At 37.8% G+C, this 23,018-nt stretch overlaps 1 protein-coding gene across 5 annotated transcripts in view; it reads right to left on the reverse strand.

The window, feature by feature from the left end:
- Nucleotides 1-23,018, reverse strand: part of FRS2 (fibroblast growth factor receptor substrate 2) — a 113,769-nt gene that overhangs the window by 13,960 nt on the left and 76,791 nt on the right. The window contains exon 3 of one of the 5 annotated variants that reach the window (XM_055396719.2): nt 4,679-4,773. The exons of the other annotated variants lie outside the window; for them this stretch is intronic. The gene's annotated coding sequence lies outside the window, so the exon portion shown is untranslated. The remainder of the gene's footprint in view (nt 1-4,678; nt 4,774-23,018) is intronic. 5 annotated transcript variants of the gene reach the window in all.

Here is a 23,018-nt window from a genome sequence, read left to right on the forward strand (position 1 = left end):
TCCAGTGAGTCAACTCAACGCATGAGGTGGCCAAAGTATTGGAGTTTCAGCTTTAGCATCAGTCCTTCCAATGAACACCCAGGATTGATCTCCTTTAGAATGGACTGGTTGGATTTCCTTAATAAGACACAAAAAGAAATCTGCAATAGTTCATTAAGAGAGAAAGACAACTCAAACAGTAACACAGAGAATATTGGCAAAACTCTAAATGTGTCTATCTAATCCTTTCCCACAGAGGGTAAGAGATAAGTAGTTATAGTTACATTAAGTGTTCAAGGAACACTCCAAGTGAACAAAGGAAACTTCACTTACAAACAAGGGAAAGAATCAGAATGGATGTGAAAGTATTTGAAAAAAGGGGAAGGGAAGAAAGCATAAGAAGTTACTAAACATTAAAAATACAAATCTGATCAAAGCTTGTCTAGAATGCTTCTGCAGATCTTTACTACCTTCAGAAAAAAAAATGCAAAAGCTCAAAAAGTCCTTTACATTATGGTCCTTGTCTACAAATCCAATCTAACCTCTCACTCCTCTCTGCTTCAAGCCTCACCCAGTCATACCAGTTTCCCTAGAGCGTCTTGTTTCCTCACACCTTTCCATCCTGCTCCTTCCTCGAGATTCAACTCAGAAGACAGTGCCTTCAGGAAGCCTTTTCTGACTCCAATCAACTGGGCAAGTTATATTCCTTATGTAACTCCAAAGCACCCTGAGCTTCCCAGTATCACAGCCTCTCTCACACTGTTTACTCAGTAGAAATTGTGACGGACTATTTACTTATCTATCTTCTTCCCTCCACTTTGAGCTCCTTCCCAGTAAAGATGGAATTTATTCATTCCTGCTTTCCCTGTGCCTTACAAAATAACTAACACACAGTAGACGCTCTAAGTCTCTTGTAAGCTAAATGAACTGCACTAAAGGAAGATAAAGAATGTTGGCAGGTATAAGGATTAAGTCAATTAAAAAAAAGTATACTAGTGTATAAACCAAAAGAAGTGATAAATAAAACAGTAAAGTTAAGACTCATATTTCGTGGTGCCCTCGCACTAGTTAGAATGGCCATCATTAAAAAGAAGGTGTGGAGAAAAGGGAATCCTACCACACTGTTGGGAGGAATCTAAGTTAGGAGCCACTATGAAAAACAGATGGAAGTTCTTAAAAAAACAAACAAAAAACAGAATTGCCATATGATCCAGCAAGCCTACTCCTGGGCAAAAATATCTAGAGAAAACTCCAATTTGAAAAGATACATGCACCCCAATAATCATAACAGCACTATTTACAACAGCCAAGACATGGAAGCATGCTTAATGTCCATTTAATGATGAATGGATCAAGATGTGGTATATACACCTTAAAGTGAAAGGCGCTCAGTCGTGTCTAACTCTTTGCTACCCCAAGGACTATACAGTCCATGGAATTCTCCAGGCCAGAATACTGGAGTGGGTAGCCATTCCCTTCTCCAGGGAATGTTCCCAACCCAGGGATCAAACCCAGGTCTCCCAAATTGTACAATGGAATACTGCTCAGCCATAAAAAAGAATGAAATCTGGCCATTTGCAGCAACATGAATGGACCCAGAGATCACTTACTTACTAAGTGAAGTAAGTCAGACAGAGAAAGATAAATAACACATGACATATCACTTGTATGTGAAAACTAAAATGTGACACAAATGAACTTATTTACAAAATAGAAATACACTCACACACATAGAAAATAAACTTATGGTTACCAAACGGCAAAGGGGGTGGAGTGAGAGATAAATTAGAGGAGGTTTGGAATTAGCAGATACAAACTACTATATATAAAATAGATAAAACAACAACAACAAGGTCCTACTGTATAGAACAGAACTATATTCATTATCTTGTAATAACCTATAATAAGGAAAAGAACCTGAAAAAGAATATATACAAATAAATATATATAATATTTACATATATATAAACTGAGTCACTTTGCTGTACACCACGAACTACCACAACATTGTAAATCAACTATACGTTAACGAAAAATGTTAATAAATTTATATAGGGAAAATGTGTGATGATATAATAAATAAAAAATCTTGTTACATAAAGGAAAAAAACAAAGCCTCATATTTGGTATCTTGTAACTAATATGCCAGCTAAGTATCACGGTGTAAAGATTGTGTACCTCTCAAGAGTCATGAGTCTAAAGGCAAAGACAGAGCTGTCAACAGATAATGCATTATGATAAACCTTATATTAGATTATAAGAAGAGTTCTGTGGACACAGAAAGAAGCAACTAACTTTCTGGATTAGGAAGGGAAGGAAGCAGCATTTGAGCTGGTACCTTAAAAGGTGAGCAGAAACTGTGCTAGGTAAACACAGAAATAGGCACTAGATAAAGAAGTAGGTGCAAAGATAAAGGTCACGAAAGGCGGTGCTGTATGCAGGAGAAAGTGAGGGATCCAGTACAACCAGAACGCAGGGTAGCTGAAATACAAGCAGGAGCCAAACTATACATCCTGAACAACAACCTAGGGGTCTGGGATGCCAACTAACTTGAAGCTCACCTGCCTCCAATGCCCCTGCAGTCATATGGACATGACTCCATCATGGCACTTATCATATTCTACTGTAATGTTTAGCAGTCTCACCAGCCACTTCACTGTGATCTCTATGAAGAAAGGGACTTTATCTTCTGAATTTTCTAGGGCACTAAGCATACTGTTTGACATAGCAGATAATTATTTCATAAAAGTTTAATTTTTAAAAATAAAATCACTAAGTGTTTGGGAATTCCCTGGCAGTCATACTTGGGAACACAAATGTGTAAATACTAGAGAAATACAAGTGAAGGAGAAGAAAAACAATCAGAATGGTACAAACTAAGAAAAGAAAGTGTCAAGGAGGGTCAGGTAGAGGCAGAAGCCATTATGCATGAGCAAATGGAAGATGAGGGGTAGTCCTCCAGAGAATAGAAAAGGCTCTTTTAAGAACACAGTGAGAAAGGAAAGCCTCTAGTGATAGGGTAATGGTTGGACATGGTTTCAAAAGAAAATACATTTCTTGAGTTATTTATTGTTTTAAGATGACACAGGTTTATGCAGATTTCTAATCAGTATGTCAGTAAAGTTTGAAGAATACAAGAAAAACCAAAGGAAAGAGACAGTCAGAAGACGGATCAAGACAAGCAGGGAGACAAGACTAGAGCTGAGTTCTGGGACCCAGACTCAAAAGCGTGCCCAGAGGAGAAGGAATGCCTTGTGCTCTGAGTAGATGTGAAAGTGAAAGTCACTCAGTCATGTCCAACTCTTGGTGACCCCATGGACTATACAGTCCATGGAATTCTCCAGGCCAGAATACTGGAGTGGGTAGCCGTTCCCTCCTCCAGGGGATCTTCCCAACTCAGGGACTGAACCCAGGTGTCCCACATTGATGGTTGATTCTTTACCATCTGAGCCATCAAGGAAGCCCTCTTCAGGAGAGAGGGTAGAAAAGAAAGATGAGTGAAACATATCAGAGAAGCTGAAACAGATAATATCCATCATCTTACATTTCTTTTATAAAACAGAAGGCAAGTTTGCAGAATGAGGGACTTAAGGAGAATGGTAGGATTTTTCACTGAGGAGCTACGCAAGAAAAGCAGCAGGATTATTAAGCAGGCTATGCTGAGACTGAGCAGAAGCTGGAAAGTAAGATTATATTATTTTTCTAGCTGTGCTCAGCAGTACAGAGGGTAAACAATTCAACTGACCCGGGTCAGAGGGCAAGAAGACAAATAAATGAAAGGATACTGGCAATATAGGGGTTTGAAGTGATGGGCCAACAGGTCTGCTCAGGAAAAAAGCAAAGAAAGAAGAGGGCTAAAGAAACAGGAGAAAACAGAGGGAGGCAAAAAGGAATAGGAGGCCTTAGTATGGTTAAAAAATAGGCTTAGTATGAGTGAGAGTCTGAAACAGCTGGACAGGCCATTCTGGTCAATCTTCCAACACAGAAGGAGACTTTTCTTAATGCAGAGTTTTCACCCACATCTCTGACTACTCCTCCTGAAGCACAAACTCCCAGGCAGGGGTAAAAACAAGACACTAGATATTCTACATCTATGACAATCACATTAATACTTGGAGACAATCTGAGTTACCTGAGACCTACTAATATGCATGAATACCATAAACACCTGATGAGAAACCACATGATCTCATTAGCTCATTCAAGTTTGTAACTCTGCAAAAACACAAATAGATGCGCTACTCTCCCTCTAAAGGTAGCCTCTGTTTGGGGAGAACAACACTACAACAACTGTGCCAGATATTTAAATTAGTAAACACTGTCTTCTTAAATTAAAGTCAATTGTCCTTATTTTGAGGTCTGGGAAGTAACAACATAGTTTTTTAATCACTCAGCTGTGTCTGACTCTTTGCAAGCCCATGGACTGTAGACCACCAGGCTCTTCTGCCCATGGCATTCTCCAGGGAAGAAAGAGTAGTGAATTACCATTTTTTTCTCCTGGGGATCTTCTTGCCCCAGGGACTGAACCCAGGTCTCCTGCATTGCAGGCAGATTCTTTACCATCTGAGCTACCAGAGAAGCCCAAAGTGGTATCAGGAGGCAAAATAATTGCATTCAAAATACCATTATTAAAATCTCCAGTTTGAAAAAATACAATTTGTGGACTTAATGATTTTTTAAAAAGTAAACTTCAATTTACCTAGATCTGGCCATTAATATTCTTAGCCTCTGCTGCAGCATCAGGAGTTTAATCATACTTCAAAACACCATGTTTTCTTTGTTTGCTGACTTAACCTAGAATTAACAAGAAAAAGTCAAGAATTTGTTATTTCTTTAAAGACAGTTTTTCTTATGAGACTTCTGGCAGCACTGTTAGTTCAATTCATCTATTTAAACAAACTAAAAAGTCTAAATTTTTATTAAAATGTAGTATGTTAAAAATTAACATACTGTCTACAAGGTACCAATTAACACAGCCTTTTCGAAAGAAAAGTAAAAATGCAGTAGCTCTAAAAGCCCATTTTAGCCAATGGCAGGCTAATTCTCCATCTCGTCACTTCTCTTAAACCTCACTGTCACTCCTCCTCCCAGAGTTGACCCTAGAATCCACGCTCTGTATCTTCCTAGTCCACAAGAGCCCCCAGAATAAAATCAGAAGAGTCAGTCATCAGAAAACAGTATCAACAAGCATGCCTAGAGCCTCAGGATAATGACACAAATTATAGCAATAAATTACAATCTAGAGTTTCAAGAGATTACAATATACTTTTGAAAAATTTCTGGTTAATTTATTCACTTTTTACAACACATGAAAAAAAATCAAATTCAAACATGAGCACTGCTGCTGCTGCTAAGTCACTTCAGTCGTGTCCGACTGTGTGTGACCCCATAGACGGAAGCCCACCAGGCTCCCCCATCCCTGGGATTCTCCAGGCAAGAACACTGGAGTGGGTTGGCATTTCCTTCTCCAATGTGTGAAAGTGAAAAGTGAAAGTGAAGTCGCTCAGTCGTGTCCGACCCTTAGCAACCCCACCGACTGCAGCCTACCAGGCTTCTCCATCCATGGGATTTTCCAGGCAAGAGCACTGGAGTGGCTTGCCACTGCCTTCTCCGAACATGAGCACTAGCATTTACTGAACAGCTATACTATATTAGGCGTTATGTTAGGGGTTTTACGAAGCCTCATTTTAATCTATATATTAACAAATATGACTGATACCCAAAACGAACATTTCCCATGAACAAAATTTTTCATGCTGGACTTCTAACCTATAGATAAAATTAGTGGTTCAGGTAGGAGTTTGCTCACCACTTGTGAGCTGCTGCGACACCCTACATTAGGGTGGGCAGCAACCAACTGTCTTTTCCTTAGCAGTTTTTTTCTCCCCTCCAGAAGTTTGACATAAATCATGCTTTACCTCTACCTTATAAAACTGTCCAGCTAATTCTACCATAAATTGTTCCTCTTATGTGATGTTTCTCCAGCTCTCTCTTTTAAGAGATTTTAATTTTAGCCAATTAACTAAGAAAAAAAAAATCTTTTTCCTTGATCCACTCATAAGCATCCCACAACCCCTATCCTGAAAAGTTTATTCACAGTAAACATGATTAAGAGATGTATCCCAATATCAAGGAAAAGTTGTAAGTTCTAAAAGGAAGTTAAACATACAAAAGAACCAGTGTGCAAATCTATAAAGCTCTTGACAATATTAAAAATCCTCTGTGAGAAACTCTGGAAAATTTATATTCTCACCTTCAGATCTTTTTTCTTTTATTTCTAATTTTTAAAATTGTGGGAAAATACACATAAAATTTACCACTTACCCATTTTTAAGGGTACAGTTTAGTAGTGTTAAATATATTCAATACCGTACAACCAATCTCAAGAACTCTGAAACTCTACACCCATTAAAAAACAACTCATTTCCCCTCCACCCAAACACTAGCAACCACCATTCTACCTTCTGTTTTCATGAGTTTGACTAAACACCTCATATAAGTAAGACTGTACAGTTCAGTTCAGTCGCTCAAGTCATGTCCAACTCTGTGAACCCACAGAGTGCAGCATGCCAGGCTTTACCTGTCCTTCACTATCTCCGGAGTTTGCTCAAACTCACATCCATTGACATGACATGAGATTGTACAGTATTATCTTTTTGTGCCTGCCTTATCTCACTTACACAGTTCATCCATGCTGTAATATGTGTCAGAGTTCCTTTTTTTTTTTTAAACTTTTTATCTTGCATTGAGGTATAGCCGATTAACAATTCTATGATAGTTTCAAGTAAACTGAAAAAGAACTCAGCTATACATATACATGCATTCTTGCTCCCCCAAACTCCCCTCCCATCCAGGCTGCCACATACCACTGAGCAGAGTACTTTGTGCTATACAGTATGTCCTTATTGGTTACCCATTTTAAATACAGCAGGGTGTACAAGTCCATCCCAAACTCCTTAACTATCCCTTCCTCCCAGCAACCATAAGTTCACTCTCTAAGTCTGTGAGTCTGTTTTTGTTTTTTAACTAAGTTCATTTATATCATTTCTTTTTGGATCACATATGTCAGGGATGTCATACAATATTTCTCTTTCTCTGTCTTACTTCACTCAGTATGACAATCTCGAGGTCCACCCATGTTGCTGCAAATGGCATTGTTCCATTCTTTTTAATGGCTGAGTTTGTATGTGTGTATGTACCACATCTTCATCCACTGCTCTGCTGATGGACATTTAGGTTGCTTCTATGTCCTGGCTATTGTTAACAGCAATGCAATGAACACTAGGATGCATGTGTCTTTTTGAACTATTTTCTCATGGTATGTGTCCAGTAGTGGGACTGCTAGGTCACACGGTAGTTCTATTTTTAGTTTTTTAACTCCATACTGTTCTCCATAGTAGCTGCACCAATTTACATTCCTACCAACAGTGTAGGAGAGTTCCCTTTCCTCCACAACCTCTAGCTTTCAGTTTGTGGATTTTTTGATGACAGCCATTCTGGTTTGTGTGAAGTGATATCTCACTGTAGTTCTGATTTGCATTTCTTTAATAATGAGCAATACTGAACATCTTTTCACATGCCTCTTGGTCATCTGTATGTCTTCTTTGGAGAAATGTCTGTTTAGATCTTCTGCCCAGAATTCCAAGACTGAATAATATTCCACTGAATAAAAACTTGCTAATTCATCCACTGATGCACATTTATCTACCATCTGGCTATTGTGAATAATGGTGCTATGAACATGGATGCACAAATATCTCTTCAAGACCCTCCTTTCAATTATTTTGGATACATATCCAGAAGTGGTACTGCTGGATCATGCAGTAGTTCTATTTTTAATTTTTTGAGAAACTTCCATACTGCTCTCCACAGTGTATCTTCTTTAGAGAAATGTCTATTCAAGTCCTTTGAATATTTTTTAAACAGGCTGCCTGTTCTTTTTGTTGACTTTTAGTATAAGTTCTCTATATATTCAGGATATAATCCCTTATCAAATATATGATTTGCAAATATTTTCTCACATACTTTGGGTTGTCCTTTTCACTGTTAGATGTTGTTTGAGGTAACAAATTTATTTCTCATTAAGCCCAGTTTGTCAACTTTTGCTTTGGTGCTCATGCTTTTGGTGTCATATCCAGGAAAGCATTGCCGAAACCAATGTCATGAAGCTTTTGCCCTATGTTGTCTTCTAAGATTCTCACTGTTTCATGTCTTACATTTAGGTCTTTGATCCAGTTTGACTTAATGATTGTATACGGTGTTACGTAAAGGTCCAAGTTCATTCTTTTGCATGTGGATATCCAATTGTCCCAGAAGCATTTGTTGAAGACTCGTTTCCCCACTGAATGGTCTTAGTACGCTTTTCAAAACTTATTTGACCAGTCATGTGAAGGTTTATTTCCGGGTTCTCTATTCTATTCCACTGGTCTATGTCTGTATTTATGCCAGTACCACACACACTCTTTTTACTATGAGGCTTTGTAGTAAGTTTAGAAATTAAGAACTGTGAGTCATCCAGTTTTAGGATTGTTTTGGTTATCCAGGGTTCCAAGATTCCATATGAATTTCAGGATAGGTTTTCCTATTTTGGGGGGAAAAAGTCATTGGAATTTTGACAGGGATTGCACTGAATCTGTAAATCTCTCTGGATAGGACTAATGTTTTAACAATATTGGGTCTTCTAATCCATGAATATGGGATGTGTTTTTATGTCCTCTGTAAGCAGTATTCTGTACTTTTGTGTGTTTTACTTCCTTGGTTAATTCCTGAGTATCCTATTTCTTTTGATGTCACTGTAAAAAGAATTGTTTTGTAATTTTTCAGATTATTCACTGCAAATGTATAGAAATGCAACTAACGTTTACATGCTGACTTTGTACCCTGAATTCATTTATTAGTTCTGAAAGTACTTTTTGTGTGGGATCTTTAGGGTTTTCCACATATAAGATCATCTCACCTGCAAACAGAGATTGTTTTACTTCTTTTCTCTCAACTTGGATGACTTTGCTCTGGCTAGACCTTCCAATACTATGTTAAATAAAAGTCATGAGAGTGGGCATCGTTGCCTAGTTCCTGATCTTGAGGGAAAAGCTTTCAGTCTTTTACTATTAAGAATGATGTCCGCTGTGGATTTTTCATATACAGCATTCATTATGTTGAGGTGGTTTCCTTCTATTTCTAGTTTTTTGAATGCTTTTATATGAAAAGGTGCTCAGTTTTGTCAAGTGTTTTCTTTGCATTTATTGAGATTTTTTTTTCCTTCATTGTGTTAATGTGGTGCATTATGTTGTCCAAGAATAAATCCCACTTTGACATGGTAGATAATCCTTTTATTATTTGACTGAATTTAGTTTAGTAGCATCTTGTTGGAAATTTCTCAATGTTTATAAGAGTTACTGGCCTGTAGTTTTCTTGTAATATCTTTGTCTGGAATTGTTATCAGGGTAACACTGGCCTCACAGAATGAATTACAAAGTGTTCTCTCCTCTTCAATATTTTGGAAAAGTTTGAGGACAGATAGTAGTTCTTTAACTGGTAGACTTCACTGGTGAAGCCAGGGCTTTTCTATGTGAGATTTTTTTATTATTACTGATTCAATCTCCTTACCTTATAGGTCTATTCAGATTTTCTATTTCTTTGTGATTTAGCCTTGGTAGGTTTTGTACTTCTAGGAATTTGGCCTGTTCATCTAGTTTCTTCAATTTGTTGGCATACAACTGTTCATATTACTCTTTTATAACCTTTCTATTTCAGTAGAATTGATAGTGATGTCACCAGTTTCACTTCTGCTTTTAGTAATCTGAGTCTTTCTCCCTTTTTACTTAGCCCATTCAGCCAAAAACTTGTCTATTTTGTTGGTGTTTTCAAAAATCAAACTTTTGGTTCACAGTCTTTGTTTTTCTATTCTATCTCATTTCTCTCTCCTTTAATCTTTACTATTTCCTTCCTTCTGCTAGTTTTGGTTTTAGTTTACTCTTTTTTCTATTTCCTTAAGCTATAAAGCTATATGTCTTTTTACATTTTAACATAAGCATTTATAACTACCCAAATCCCCCTTAGCACTGCTTCCATTGTGTCCTGTAAGTGTTGGCGCGTTGTTTTCATTTTCTTTTGACTCTAAGTATTTTCTAATTCCCTTTGATTTCTTCTTGGATTTGCTGTTTAATTCCCACAATTTTTTGAATTTTCCAGCTTTCTTTCTGTCATTGATTTCTAACTTCACCCTCTTCTAATTGAAGATGATACTTTGTATGATATTTATCTTTGAAAATCTTTTGAGACTTAATTTGTGGCCTAACATCACAGTCCACCCTGGAAAATGCTCCATGTATTCTTGCCCTATTGAACATTTTATCACTATGTAATATATTCATCTCTTGTAACCTTTTAAAATTTAAAGTCTAGTTTGTTTCATATTAATACAGCCACACCTGCCCTTGTTCTGGTTACTAATTGCATGTATATCTTTTCCATATTTGCAATTTTTTTTGGTCACTGAATCTCACATGAATCTCTTATAGACAGCGTATAGTTGGATCATGTTTTTATCCATTCTGCCAATCTGTCTTTTACTATTGATAAGGAGAGCTTTGTTATTGGTGCTGTTTAGTCACTATGTTGTGTCCATGACTCTTCTGCGACCCTGTGGACTGTAGCCTGCCATGCTCCTCTGTCCATGGGATTTCCCAGGCAAGAATACTAGAGTGGGTTACCAATTTCTTTTTCAGGGGCTCTACCCAACTCAGGGATCAAACTCATGGCTCCTGGACTGGCAGCTGGATTCTTTACTGCTGAGCTACCAGGTATTACTTCTATCATATTACTGTTTGCTTTCTATATGCTTTAAGCTTCTTTGTGTTAAGGTGTAGTAAAATGTTTAAATTCCTCTCTCAGTCCCTTGTGTGTATATTCTTTGGTTATTTTCTTTGTGGTGACCATAGGGACTACATTTAACATACTAAAGGAATCACAGTTCTACTTGAATTTCTACCAGCTTAACTTCAATAACATACAAAAACTCTACTCCATTACAACTCGATCCCCACTCCTTTCAGTACTGATGTCACAAAATTACATCTTTATACACCATGTGCCCAAAATGTAAACTAATAATTAAATGCATTAACCTCTTAAATTACGTAGAAAATAATTACAGACCAAAGATAAAACAATATGAGCTTTTAGGCTAATAATTTTTTCCTTTAAATGTATTAACTTTTAAATCATGTAGAATATAAAAAGTATAGTTATAAATCTTTGTTACAACAGAAGTAGCTTTTATAATTCCCTCTGTATTTACCTTCGTTGAGATTTCTATCTCTCCTTACAACTTCAAGTTGCTGATCAGAGGCATTTTGTTTTACCTTGCAGAACTTTCTTGTACATTTCTTGCAAGGCAGGTCTAGAGGTAATGAATTCCCTCAGCTTTTGTTTCCTTGGGAATATCCTAATTTCTCACTCACTTTTGAAGGACAGTTTTGCTGTATAACAGGATTTTTGATGGCTAGACTTTTTTTTCTTTTCGCACTCTGAATATATCAGCGCACTCCCATCCTGCCTCCATAGTTTCTGATGAGGTATCTGCTACTAATCTTACTGAGAATCCCTTGTAGTATGTGACAATTAAGTCTTCTTCCTGCTGTTTTCAAGATTTCTGGCCTTTGTCTTTTGGAAGGTTGATTATAATGTGTCTTGTTCTATGTCTCTTTGACTTAAATCTTTCTTGGAGTGCAATGAGCTCCTTGGATGTTTACGTTCATGTCTTTTATCGATTTTGGGAAGTTTTCAACCATTATTTCTTCAAATGTTCTCTCTGCTCCTTTCTTTTTAGGACTTCCACAGAATTTACATTAGTCTGTCTGACAGTGTCCCACAGGTCCCTCAGGCTGTTTTTTTCTAATGTTTTCCTTGGGAATCTTTTAATTTTTGTCTGCTGATTCTTTGTTCTGCCTGCTCACCTCTACCTCTGAATTTTTATACTGAATTTTTCATTTTAGTTACTGTACTTTTCAGCTCCAGAATTTCATAATGCTGCAAATGGCATTATTTCATTCTTTTTATGGCTGAACAGTATTCCACTGTATATATACATACGGCATCTTCTTTATCCATTTATCTGTCAATGGATATTTAGGCTGCTTCCACATCTTGGTTATAGTAAACAGTGCTGTTATGAACATTGGGGTGTGTGTATCTTTTTGATGTAGTTTTCTCTGGTCATATGCCCAGGAATGGGATTGCTAGATCTTTTAAGGGTGCCACTTCTTTAAATTTTCTGGATATCACTTTAGTGGGTGGGGGAGGGGCTTGCAACAATGAGGTACGTGAGACAACAATAGATGCTCGCCTTTGTCTACACCTCTGTGACTAGAAGCAGCAATCTCTGACTCAATTACAGATTGCTGATATTTGGAGAAGAGGGTGCTTTTTGCCTACTCTGTCTCCAAAAGCTGTATGAAAGCTGCACAAAGGTGGCAAAAGAGGATGCCTGCAATTTTACATCTGAGCCTTTTCCTGGCAGCACAAGCCTTCAATGGTTCCATACTTCCAAAACGGTTACAACAGATTCTGCTACCTAGGTGGGGAGACAGATTCCTCATGCTTCCAACTCCAGCTTCCCAGAATCCTCTCTAGGGCTGTTCTTGGGGATCAGTATTATTTAGCTTCAGTGTTTCAAATTACTTTACTAGCAGTGCCAAACATTGTGACTTTTTTGCTTGCCTTTTTAATGCTTTTCAGTGCAAATATACAGCATATCAGCTGTTTCAGGAATTAAATGACTTTATGTGCCTCATTTAAAAGGATGTGCTGTGCTGTGTGCTATGCTAAGTTGCTTCAGTTGTGTCCAACCCTTCCTGACCCTAGGGACTACTGTAGTCCGCCAGGCTCCTCTGTCCGTTGAATTCTCCAGGCAAGAATACTGGAGTGGTTGCCATGCCCTCCTTCAGGGGCCCTTCCCAACTCAACAATTGAACCCACGTCTCTTACGTCTCCTGCATTGACAGGCGGGTTCTTTACCGCAGGCGCCACCTGGGAAGCCCATTTAAAAGGATACTTCCTTTAAAAAATATATACATTCTGAGTTCCAAACAAGTGATATAACACAGCACTCCTGGAATGAACACAATGGGTGGACAGAGGGTATCTTGCCTTTGACTTTGGAACATGAATGCCGCAGATATCTTCTTTGGTTTCTTCTGACTAGCAGAAGACTTAGAACTGAAAGGTGATAGGGAGGTAGTGAGAGGGAAGAAGTAGTTTAGCTACTATACAGAGCTATAATCTTGTAACATGGATGTTTTTCTATAGATCAGTTATATATGTGTTTATACACACACACACACACAATGAACTGTGAGTTTATACTCAAGGGGAATACAATGATTTTACCAAAAAAATTATCAAAAAACTAAAAGTTACACTAAATACAGTCAACTGACATGCTTTTTAAATAAACTGGTTTTAAAGCCCCTACTTTATACCAGACATAGATTCACTACGATTATCTCAATCCATAGGACCAAACTGTGAGGTAGGTACTGCCATTACTTCTGTGACGCAAATAAGGAAACCAAGGCTTGAAGAGGCTAGGTAGCTTTGCCAAGGTTAACAACTAAGAAGAGGAAAGGCCAGAATTGAATCCAGATCTAACTACAAAGTCCAGGTTCTAATTAATATATGCAGATAGCTAAAAATAGAGCTCAGCATATAGTAAACATGTAGTAAATGATAGCTTCTGAAATAATAAGAATAATTTGCTATCACACAATATTGTATGCCTTTGGCACTCAGCCAAATTTTCTATGCCTAAAATTTCTTACTCATAAGATTAGGACACCTATTTCACAAAGTTATTATGAAAACCAAATAAACTCTGGCTATAAAGACATTAGAAAAATATACAGTGCTTAAAAAGACAACCATTATTATATCACCACTACATGTAAAATCCTGTCTCATATCACAAAGGAGCCTTTTGCACTGTAGACACAAAAGCCCAGAATTTAAGCACCATCCAGGTAACAGAAGTTACAGTAATAACTTTAGTAAAGCTGTCTTAAATGATTTCAATATAAATTCTTGCAGAATGACAGGCAAAGAGAACACTGAACTCTATTCATTAGCATGATTATACATTTGTTGCTCAGCAAGATATATTTGCTCTTTAGGTTCACTAGCATGGAGGGTGAACTTGGTTTTTACTACAGTTCAGTTCAGTCACTCAGTCGTGTCCAACTCTTTGCGACCCCATGATTCACAGCACACCAGGCCTCCCTGTCCATTACCAACTCCTGGCATTCACTCAAATCATGTCCATCGAGTCGGTGATGCCATCAGCCATCTCATTCTGTCGTCCCCTTCTCCTCCTGCCCCCAATCCCTCCCAGCATCAGAGTCTTTTCCAGTGAGTCACCTCTTCGCATGAGGTGGCCAAAGTATTGCAGTTTCAGCTTTACCATCAGTCCTTCCAACACCCAGAACTGATCTCCTTTAGAGTGGATTGGTTGGATCTCCTTGCAGTCCAAGGGACTCTCAAGAGTCTTCTCCAACACCACAGTTCAAAGCATCAATTCTTCGGCAATCAGCTTTCTTCACAGTCCAACTCTCACATCCATACATGACCACTGCAAAAACCATAGCCTTGACTAGACGGACCTTGGTTGGCAAAGTAATGTCTCTGCTTTTTAAGATGCTATCTAGGTTGGTCATAACTTTCCTTCGAAGGAGTAAGCATCTTTTAATTTCATGGCTGCAATCACCATCTGCAGTGATTTTGGAGCCCAAGAAAATAAAGTCAGCCACTGTTTCCCCATCTATTTCCCATGAAGTGATGGGACCAGATGCCATGATCTTCGTTTTTTGAATGTTGAGCTTTAAGCCAACTTTTTCACTCTCCTCTTTCACTTTCATCAAGAGACTTTTGAGTTCCTCTTCACTTTCTGCCATAAGGGTGGTGTCATCTGCATATCTGAGGTTACTGATATTTCTCCCAGCAATCTTGATTCCAGCTTGTGCTTCCTCCAGCCCAGCGTTCCTCATGATGTACTCTGTATATAAGTTAAATAAGCAGGGTGACAACATACAGCCTTGACATACTCCTCTTCCTATTTGGAACCAGTCTGTTGTTCCATGTCCAGTTGTTTTTTTTTTTTTTTTTGCCATACGTTGACATGAATCCGCCCCGGGTGTACATGTGTTCCCCTTCTTGAACCCACCTCCCACCTCCCTCTTTCCCATATCCTCCCTCCAGGTCATCCCCGTGCACCAGCCCCAAGCATCCCGTATCATGCATTGAACCTAGACTTGTGATTCGTTTCACATATGATAATATACATGTTTCAATGCCATTCTCCCAAAACATCCTGCCCTCACCCTCTCCCACAGAGCCCAAAAGACTGATCTATACACCTGTGTCTCTTTTGCTGTCTCATATAGAGGGTTATCATTACCATCTTTCTAAATTCCATATATATGCATTAGTATACTGTATTGGTGTTTTTCTTTCTGGCTTACTTCACTCTGTATAATAGGCTCCAGTTTCATCCACCTCATTAGAACTGATTCAAATGTATTCTTTTTAATGGCTGAGTAATACTCCATTGTGTATATGTACCAAAGCTTTCTTATCCATTCGTCTGCAGATGGACATCTAGGTTGCTTCCATGTCCTCGCTATTATAAACAGTGCTGCAATGAACATTGGAATACATGTGTCTCTTTCAATTCTGGTTTCCTCAGTGTGTATGCCCAGGAGTGCAATTGCTGGACCATATGGCAGTTCTATTTCCAGTTTTTTAAGGAATCTCCACACTGTTCTCCATAGTGGCTGTACCAGTTTGCATTCCCACCAACAGTGTAAGAGGGTTCCCTCTTCTCCACACCCTCTCCAGCATTTATTGCTTGTAGACTTTTGGATAGCAGCCATTCTGACTGGTATGAAATGGTACCTCACTGTGGTTTTGATTTGCATTCCTGATTATGAGGGATGTTGAGCATCTTTTCATGTGTTTGTTAGCCATCTGTAAGTCTTCTTTGGAGAAATGTCTGTTTAGTTCTTTGGCCCATTTATTGATGGGGTCGTTTATTTTTCTGGAATTGAGCTGCAGGAGCTGCTTGTATATTTTTGAGATTAATTTTTTGTTAGTTGCCTCATTTGCTATTATTTTCTCCCATTCTGAAGGCTATCTTTTCACCTTGCTTATAGTTTCCTTTGCTGTGCAGAAGCTTTTAATTTTAATTAGGTCCCATTTGTTTTGTTTTTGCTTTTATTTCCAAGATTCTGGGAGGTGGGTCGTGGAGGATCCTGCTATGATTTATGTCGGAGAGTGTTTTGCCTATGTTCTCCTCTAGGAGTTTTATAGTTTCTGGTCTTACATTTAGATCTTTAATCCATTTTGAGTTTATTTTGGTGTATGGTGTTAGGAAGTGTTCTAGTTTCATTCTTTTACAAGTGGCTGACCAGTTTTCCCAGCATCACTTGTTAAAGAGACTGTCTTTTCTCCATTTTATATTCTTGCCCCCTTTGTCAAAGATAAGGTGTCCATAGGTGCATGGATTTATCTCTGGGCTTTCTATTTTGTTCCACTGATCTATATTTCTGTCTTTATGCCAGTACCATACTGTCTTGATGACTGTGGCTTTGTAGTAGAGCCTGAAGTCCGGCAGGTTGATTCCCTTAGTTCCATTCTTCTTCCTCAAGATTGCTTTGGCTACCATGTCCAGTTTTGACTGTTGCTTCCTGACCTGCATACAGGTTTCTCAAGAGGCAGGTCAGGTGGTCTGGTATTCCCATCTCTTTCAGAATTTTCCACAGTTGATTGTGATCCACACAGTCAAAGGCTTGGGCATAGTCAATAAGGCAGAAATAGATGTTTTTCTGGAATTCTCTTGCTTTCTCCATGATCCAGTGGATGTTGGCAATTTGATCTCTGGTGCCTCTCCTTTTCTAAAACCAGCTTGAACATCACATCTGGAAGTTCACGGTTCACGTACTGCTAAAGCCTGGCTTGGAGAATTTTGAGCACAACTTTACTAGCGTGTGAGATGAGTGCAATTGTGCGGTAATTTGAGCATTCTTTGGCATTGCCTTTCTTTGGGATTGGAATGAAAACTGACCTTTTCCAGTCCTGTGGCCACTGCTGAGTTTTCCAAATTTGCTGGCATATTGAGTGCAGCACTTGCACAGCATCATCATTCAGGATTTGAAATAGCTCAACTGGAACAGTAGTTATGTTCAAATACAGCCATGACAGAATATCTATAGTTAGAAGCATAACAATATAACTATATTTTGGGCACAGCTAACTGCCATATTTATTGATAATTCCATTAAGACAATCAAGAGAACAGCATTCAAAAACCGTATTCTTTGTGTTGGTGGTCTGGTTGACTGTTTTTAAACCACTGGGTAGGTCTTTTCTTGTTATCGTTTTTATTTTTTTTAATATTTATTTACTTATTTGGCTGTGCTCGGTCTCAGTTGCAGCATGCAGGATATTTTACTTGTCACATGTAGGTTCTAGTTGAACCTGGGCCCCCTGTATTTGGGAGCACCAGGACTTTGCCACTGGACCACCAGGGAAGTCCCTCTTTTTGATACACCTTAGTTTTCTGTTTATTGTTAACATTGCTAAGGATTTTTTAAAATTTACATTACTCTTATGAAGAGAAAAAAAAAAAGTTAAGGAAGGAGATTCTCAGTACATTCTGCTAGTCACCGAACCAGAACCATTCTGTAAAAGTAAAGATACATGCAACACAGTTTCCTTGGTTAGCTGAAATTTTAAAATACATATGTATACAATAAAACTAAAAAGTACTCAAGTACTTTTAAGCATCTATCCATGAATATGGTTGTATCTGCATAACTCTAAATTTTCTTCAGTTTTTTTATTCTACTGAGGGAAATGCTGGTGAACCATTCCCTTTTTCAACTCTCAAGAAAGTCAATTACGTTACTTAAAAATCACTTCAATATCTAGTACTTTATTTTCTGAAAACTCCTTATGTTAATCTAAATTCCTTGTATTGCAACTTAAACCAGATTCCTCTCATTTTAGTCTTCTCTGTAAGAGACAAGTAAAACCAGGATTGTCAAAAAAGATGAAGTACATGCCTATACATATTTGAACAGCCAGAGATTGATTTTCCAAAAGATAAATCTAAAATATTAAGAAAGAAACATTTATTTTAGACATAGTTTTTAAATTAAGCTAACAAAAAGTTACTTAGTAAATAAAAATGATTGTAAACAGCTATCAATGAGTTCATTTTTCCATCTACACAATAAAGCATCAAACAAGTATTTTCTGAGCACCATTCTCTTTGCCAGGCACCGAGCTAAATGTTAAAGAAATAAAGATGATGTACATATTCCCTGATTCTAAGAAATTTACTATTTAGTGAGGGAGGCAGACAAGGAAAGGAATACAGGACAGAGTTACAGGTCCATGCAACAGTGTCATGTGAATATTTAACTCAGAGCAGAAGGAAAGGCAGAAGTGATTATGGAGCCACTAAGTCAAGTCCCAAAAGAGATGGGAGTTTGCTAGGGCAAGGGCAATCCAAATTAAGAAGAGTGCATACTATTTAGGTTAGTAAAAAGTAACTGCAGTTTTGCATTGCTGAAATTTGCCAGTTGCTATTAGAGTACATTCTTAAATAAATGTGGTTATGGTACATATCATTCTAATTTGAATTTCTCACTTTATGTTTTGTTGTTAGTGACTTATCACATGCTATTTATTTTATATTTATTTTAGACTATGGAAATGATGTTAAACAAAAAGCAAATTTGAGAGATTTTGTTATTCGAGTTCAAAATGGGTTGTAAAGCACTGCGGACAACTCACAACATCAACAATGCATTTGGCTCAGGAACTGCTAACAAACACTCAGCGCAGTGGTGGTTCAAGAAGTTTTGGAAAGGAGACAAGTGTAGTGGCCGGCCATCGGAAGTTGACAACAACCAATTGAGAGCTATCATCAAAGCTGATCCTCTTAAAACTAAACAAGAAGCTGCTGAAAAATTCAATGTTGACCATTCCATGGTCATTTGGCATTTGGAGCAAATTGGAAAAGTGAAAAAGCTCAGTAAGTGAGTGCCTCATGAGCTGACCAGAAATCAAATAACAACAACAACAACAATAGTCATTTTAAAGTAAAAACTGCAATGCCTGCAGCCGGCGTTGGTCAACTGAAAGGGCCCAGTTCTTCACGACAACATCCAATCGCACAATGCACAACCAGCACTTCAAAAGTTGAACAAATTGGGCTTCCAAGTGTTGTCTCACCTGCCATATTCACCTGACCTTTCCTGCCAATGGACAACCATTCCTTTAAGCATTTCGACAACTTTTGCAGGGAAAATGCTTCCACAATTAAGCGGGATGCAGAAAATGTTTTCCAAGAGTTTGCCGAATCCCAAAACATGGATTTTTACACTACAGGAATAAATAAACTTATTCCTCACTGACAAAAATGTGTTAACTGTAATGGTTCCTATTTTGATTAATAAAGATGTGTTTGAGCCTAGTCAAAATGATCTAAAATTCATGGTCCGAAACCGCAATTACGTTTGCACCAACCTAATAAAGCACAGAAACCTAAAAGAACATGACAGCCTCCAAAAGCAAACAGCTCCTTTTAGTTGGAATGTAGGGTATGCATGGGAAAATAACAGGAGACAGTCAGGAAGGTGGGCTCATGCCATTTCATGAAGTGTTAGTTTGTACTGCTGAGGACAGTTCACATTTTCCCTTACAATCTTAAAGATGCCACTAATGTTCTACCAATGGAGAAGGCAAATGGCAAGCCACTCCAGTACTCTTGCCTAGAAAATCCCATGGATGGAGGAGCCTGGTAGGCTGCAGTCCGTGGGGTCGCTGAGGGTTGGACACGACTGAGCGACTTCACTTTCACTTTTCACTTTCACACACTGGAGAAGGAAATGGCAACCCACTCCAGTGTTCTTGCCTGGAGAATCCCAGGGACAGGGGAGCCTAGTGAGCTTCCGTCTATGGGGTCACACAGAGTTGGACACGACTGAAGTGACTTAGCAGCAGCAATGTTCTACCAAAACGCTTTCCTGTAGAAGAATAAAGTCTAGAATAAATACAATGAGAATATCTAATTCCTAAGAATAAAATTAACGGTGTTCTACTATAATGCCTGAGGTCTAACCAGTAAGTCACAGCATCTATCTTTACACATAAACGTATTTCCAACAGTATCTAGACCTGCAGTGAATGTCACTGTAAGATCATGACCTGAACATAAGATTCTCCCCATTTCATTTCTGGAAAATGTTACTCACTTTAACACACTGAATTTGACAAAATCAGTTTTAATCATGCATTTGGATTTAGGACAGAAATCCAAGAGTCTGTATGTATATCTATATCTACCATCCATATTACTATCAGTCAAGAATTGTGTGTATGTCTGTGTGTATAGCAAATACTGAGAAAAAAGTACTAAAATGGCTTAAGATACAAAACACAACCTCTACCTTTAATAACACCAGTCATAATTCAATCCTGAAATTATCTATAATCTTGGAACATACTTAAACGCAAAAACACTGATGATGAAATTTACACAGTTAAATCTAGGTGCCCATAATCTCTGCCCTAAGATACAGAAACACACCTACAGATGTGCAAACCCAGTACATGAGTCACACTCTGCCTTAGCTAATCCAATACTGTAATCAGTTCCAATGGCAACAATCCCAGCACCTTCAATCACAGGAAAATTATTATCAGCCTCAGGAACTCCCAAAGAAAGTCTTAGTCTAAGTCCTCTGTTGTAATATAAAATATGTCCTAGAAAATCAAACACTGTTCTCCGGCAACAGCAAGGGGTACACAATCTGTCTGACAGACCATGCAGCTCTCTACACGAAAAATTCAGACTGCACTACAGAAAGAAGACACATGACTGAAGGGCAACAGCAAAAAGAGTACAGGCATTCTCCAGAAAGCATTTATCATAAATCTGAAAACGGGATGATTACATATATCGGATCTCACGGAGATAGTGCATTCAATTTTCTGTATTTATATCAGAATGCCGTGTTGGTGTTCTTCAACTCTGATTATTTCTACGTATCAATTCTTACAACTGTGTCAAATTAACCAATGACTGCTTGATCCTTATAACAAACCTCTAGTTTATAAATTTAGTAGTAAATACTAGCCCCCTAGCAGGGACTGAACGCTAGTATAATAACTATTTAACTTAGAAAGTTTTACTAAACTGACCAACAATAAGAGGTAAAGTACAAATATGAACTTTATAATCTTTTCCCTACTATGACGCAACTAATAGTTCTTTAAAATAATTTGGTTTTATGGCTTATTCTTTAAAACAACAAAACACTAAACACAAACCACTCGTACTTCAATTTCATATTAAAGAAAAATATAAATTATTCAAAATCAATCCATACTGGTGGCTCAAACAGTAAAGAATCTGTCTGCAATGTGAGAGACCTGGGTTCGACCCCTGGGTTGGGAAGATCCCTGGGAGAAGGAATCGGTTACCCACTCCAGTATTCTGACCTGGAGAATTCCATGGTACACGTACAGTCCATGGGGTAACAAAGAGTCGGACACGACTGAGCGACTTTCACTTTCACAAATATCAACGTAACACTACAAGACATACAAGAAAATCTCTAGGCATCTTTACTTTTTATATAATATGCTTTACCTAGAACTAAATAAATATTAATGAAGAATAACAGAAAAGTAAATAAAAAGATAGTTTTCAAAACTGAATACACAGGTATATAAGAGGAAAATACCATAAACCTGTATTTTCAAACTCAGGTGGTTATCATACTAGTTCTAGACTTATTAAAATCTAAATATTGATTGCATGTATGTAAAGCATACACATATATTCAATTCACTCAAAATACATTAAACCAAATGCCGAGCAACTCTTAAAAAAAAAAAAACCTCAAAACAAACTGTTTCATGAATAGGTCACTCATGACTTTCTGTGTCTGTCTCAGTCCAAACAAATTATCTAAAGAAATAGGCTTGATAATTTATTTTACACTTTTAAAGCAATGTCTTCAAAAATAAAAAAGAAAATCATTCTTTTAAAATGCAATATGGTGTTCTGGAATGAATCTTGGAACAGAGAAGGACATTAGTAGAAAAACTGGAAAAATCCAAATAAAGTCTGTAGTTTATAGTATTATACCACTGTTAATTCCTTAGTTTTGACAAGTGTACCTGAGTTATAAAAAGCTTTATTTTAAAAATCACCTTGCATGCCCAGTAGAAAGTTTGAGAGGATTCTCATTTTAAAAAATAACACTTACACTTACTTTTCTCTCCATCACCCCTAAACAAAATGTATAAACCTAGGGAAAAAAGACCAGACTAAAAGACATTAAAATGTTAACACTGGCTCAGTCAATAGTAAGATGAAAAGCATTTTTCTCTTCTTATTTTCTATAGTGTGTGAACTGCTTTTATAATTAACAATAAATAGTTAACAAAAGAATATACAAACCAATATCTTATTAAAGGCTCCTTCAGAAAGAAAAGCTACAAATGTCTAAGCAGAGCCCAAAGGCAGACAACATACGAAACAGGTTAGGGCAGAGTGTGAAGAAACAGTGGCAAGAAAGATTGCCAGGAGAATCTAAGTAGGCAATACCTAATTAGTAAACTCTGGAAACCTGCCAATCCACAGGGCTTAACATCTACTCTTAGGCCAAAGGTGCTCACAGTAAGCAATGTTATGCTCAGAATTCATGTTTCAGGGGAGTGTCACAAAAGACCCCCTAATACCAGGAATTTATGGGATACATACCCTGGATTTATTCCAAACAAAAATGCAGTTGGACATGCACAACTTCCCAGTGAGAACTTCCAGAAATACTTCAGGATGACAGTGTGTTCTCTACATTTTTCTACTTGTTTCTTTCCTAAGACCTTCCTACAACCTATGCCCAGTCTTTAGCCCAAAGATCTAAAAATGGTACTCTTCATGGACAGAGACCATCAGGATAGCAGAATCA

This window comes from Moschus berezovskii, chromosome 6 (genome assembly GCF_049115385.1).
Source record: "Moschus berezovskii isolate FMDL1 chromosome 6, NW_MosBer_1.0, whole genome shotgun sequence".
In the NCBI taxonomy this organism is placed as follows: Eukaryota; Metazoa; Chordata; class Mammalia; order Artiodactyla; family Moschidae; genus Moschus; species Moschus berezovskii.